Below are 3,717 nucleotides of genomic sequence, written 5' to 3' on the forward strand. Positions count from 1 at the left end.
CAATTCCAGGATATATTGTTGTAAGCACTCGATCTCATTTCATGAGCTTCCTCAAAGTCTTTTCACCTCTTTTGCTTGTTTGATCAATTGTCATCTTTTGGCATGTTGGAGTGTTTTATCAGACTTGCGGTCATTTTCTAGTGTGTTCGAAGGTTTTTCTTTGTGTGTTCGATTTGTCCTAACTATGTAAACATCAGCCACACTTGTACACAAAGTTTTAAGGACTGTCGCACGAGTGTCGTCACAGTCATCCCAGGATCTATCTCAAGTGTCACACTTGTTTCTTTTTGTTCTAGACAGCCTCACGGAGGATAATGATTTGTCTTGTTGTTCTGGTGGTCTATGTTGTCGTATCGTTGAAATATGCTAAGTGTGTGATCACAAATTCAAGTTACTCACAAGTTCACTTGCCTCCTAAACTTAGCCATTTTTCTGAAAATCCTCCCGACGAGGCAACTCTCTTTCACCGGACCCCAACTAAACTACGCATTGCGCAGTATCAACCCTCAGTGATGCAATCCTGATGTTTGGAATTGTGCAATGCATAGTCACTATCTCCCAAGGAAGTTGCACTGCGCAATTCCATAGCTAAGCAGACTACCTTCCTCCCCAGAATTGTGCAGTAGCTTCTTCAAGCCTAACTTGAACTATGCATTTCGCAAGATCAGTCATCAAGCTTCCTCCATGCCTACTAGAACCCCACAATGCACAAAGACTCAATCCTACCTTTCCTCCCATAATTTCACAGAATTGTCTCCTAGTGTCCTCCTTCAGTCAGGACTCATTGATCCCAAGAACTATGAATATCTGTCCTCCCAGGTCTCTCTGCTGCCCAATCCTGCCTTGCCTCTGAAAACTACACAGACCTGCCTCCTAGGGTCCCACAGTGCAGCAGCCGTTGATGGTCTCAACTGCACAATCCTTCCTCTGGTGGCCTATGCGCAATTTTTCTCTGTAGTAAAGATTGTGCTAAGGAGTTCCTTAGCCAAGCCTGAGCTACGCTCTATGCAATATCAATAACTAATCTCCCTCTCCGTCACCTGGAATTGTGCAATGTGCAGTTACTGGGCCCTTTTTCCCAGTTTGTCACCTGTCTCAGGCCCAGTCCATGGATAACAATGCATCGTATTAGACTAGGAGGTTGTTGGATTTTATGTCGTCCCGTCATGAGTGAATTGCAGGAACAAGTACATTGTTAGACTATGGCGAGATGATGATGAATATGAGGAAGGAGTGAACATGCTAGAAGACTCACTTACAATTGGATGGACAAATAAGTTATCAAGAACAAACAAAGGAAGCACATGCATGCAACCACCTCTCAAGATCAAAGATCATTGAGGACCTCACATCATCAAGCTATGCAGAGGAGAAAAGAGAGCACATCGAAGAACACATCTATCACTCAGTAGCAACATCTACTTGACATTGCCCCCTCAGCAAGCCAGTTCATGTTAGCAGTGTCATGTCAAGTCATTTCATGAGTTGTTAAAGGCCACGCCACTATTATGGTCCATATATATTTTAAATCGAATGTAATGTAATGTGGAAGTCCAATGGACACACATGAATATGAAGAGTCATGTCAGTTGAAAAGCCATATGAAGTTGAGCAGTCATGAGGGTAGTCCAAGAGTCACAAGGTTCAAGCATCACTCTTGGTTATATATACCCCCCTCATTGTATGAGAAAGGACTTTTCACCTTGGCTCCTTCCACAAAGCATAGAGAGTTTCAGTCAGTTATTTGAGGAGCAAGGAGTGGCTCTAATGTCCCAATACTAGGGCTAGTGATGCATGATGTAAATATGTGTCATGGAACTTTTGCTTAATACAAAAGTTGTTCAGGAAAACACCTTTCCATGCATGACTTGTAGATGTTTCTAAGACTATTCTTTTAGCATTTGTAATTCATGTTTGTTTCACATGTACTAAGATAGTTGAACTATTTCGGTTGTTTTAATGCTTACCTTATTGGAAATGTGCTATATTGGTTATCATTTTTATCTTATCCTTGTGGACTACTCCACAATATATTAGACAAACATTTCTCACTTACTGGTTAGAACAATCGTCATGTCCAGTGTGGACTATTCCACTGGATGGTGGACGAATCTTTCCATGTACTTTGGTTTTAACAATTGCCGCATCCGTTGCGGACTATTCCGCTGGGTTGGTCAGACCTTCCTGGTTTGCATGTGTCTCTTCTTGGGTGGTATTATTACCTCTCACTTAGAGGCTCACTTTTCCCCCCTTTTTGTAGTAAGAGAACCTAGACACAATTACGTTGCACACTCACTTGGCACACTCACCTTGCTTCTCAAATATACCAGTGTAACACTCTCATGTGTTGAATAGCAAGAGCCGAGGAAAATATCTAAGTATATGGCAACCGAGCCATCATACCAGATGGGACTCCGACACCGAATGGTGTGATGTCTAATTGGGACCTCATATCAGGGAGATCCCCTGGATGTTGGTAGATCCAGCACCGCCAACAGGTGACGGATATGATCTTTGTGGTAGCATATTTGATCTCTTTGCTGACAAATATGATATTTGTGGTGTCAATTCTAATATCGGTGATGAATTTTGTTAGATTTCTAACATTTAAACTTTTGACTTATGGTAGCCTTCTTGAATCAGTATAGCCCTTACCTTGATGTACTTTGAAAGATCTCTCTAAGAAAGCAATTAGTTTGGTTTTCCTCTTGTGGGATTTTTCCCTGGTCTTGGACCTAATCTCTGGTGCATCTTATTGTGCATCGTGATCTCTGATTTCTCCTTACTATTGTTGTTTAAGTTATAAAGTATAACCATTTGTTGGTGGAAGAATAAATTTATAGAAGTACTGCTAACCTCACAAATAATTATTTGAAGTTCAGAAAATACCCTCTACATCTTGAAAGACCTTCACTTGCTATAGGTGTCACATAATATGCCTTAATTCTACATCTTGAATGTATATCTTCTTTCTATTCTTTCTTGGGGACTCTTATTATGCATTGTGATCTATGCTTTATCATTATTAATTTTATTTAATTTCAAAATTATAATCATTTGTTGGTGGAAGAATAAATTTATAGAAGTACTACTAACCTAATAAATAATTATTTGAAGTTTAGAAAATACCTTCTACATCTTGAAAGGCCTCGCTTGCTACAAGTGTCACAAAATATGCTTGAATTCTACATCTTGAATGTATATCTTCTTTCTATTCTCGTTGAAGTCTACATCATATTATTATCTTTGTGGTACCTATCCGAGCACCTATCCAAAGTTTGACACATAGTTTCGATTTCAATGAAGGATGGATTAAAACTCTATGGCACCTATATGAATTTTGTAGCAAATGTCTAAGATCATGAGTGGTTAAAAAAATTCTTGGTATATTTATCTCATATATGAGCTGTGTAGCAACATATATGAACTCTATAACATAGATCTAAGTTCCTTGTTGGAAGATCTAAGATTTGTGGTGACAAACCTAAACTATGTGACGTAGATCGAGTTCCTTGTTGGAAGTTCCAAGCTTTGTGATGATAGATCTAAGCTCTGTGACATAGATCAAGTTACTTGTTGGAAAATATAAGCTTTTTGGTGAAAAATCTAAACTATGTGACATACATCAAGTTCCTTTTTGGCAGATCCAAGCTTTGTGGTGACAGATCTAAACTTTGTGACATAGTTCTAAGTTCCTTGGTGGAAGATCATAACTTT

Source organism: Pinus tabuliformis, chromosome J (assembly GCF_031772625.1).
Source record: "Pinus tabuliformis cultivar Carrire ecotype Pingquan chromosome J, CPIR1, whole genome shotgun sequence".
Taxonomy (NCBI): Eukaryota; Viridiplantae; Streptophyta; class Pinopsida; order Pinales; family Pinaceae; genus Pinus; species Pinus tabuliformis.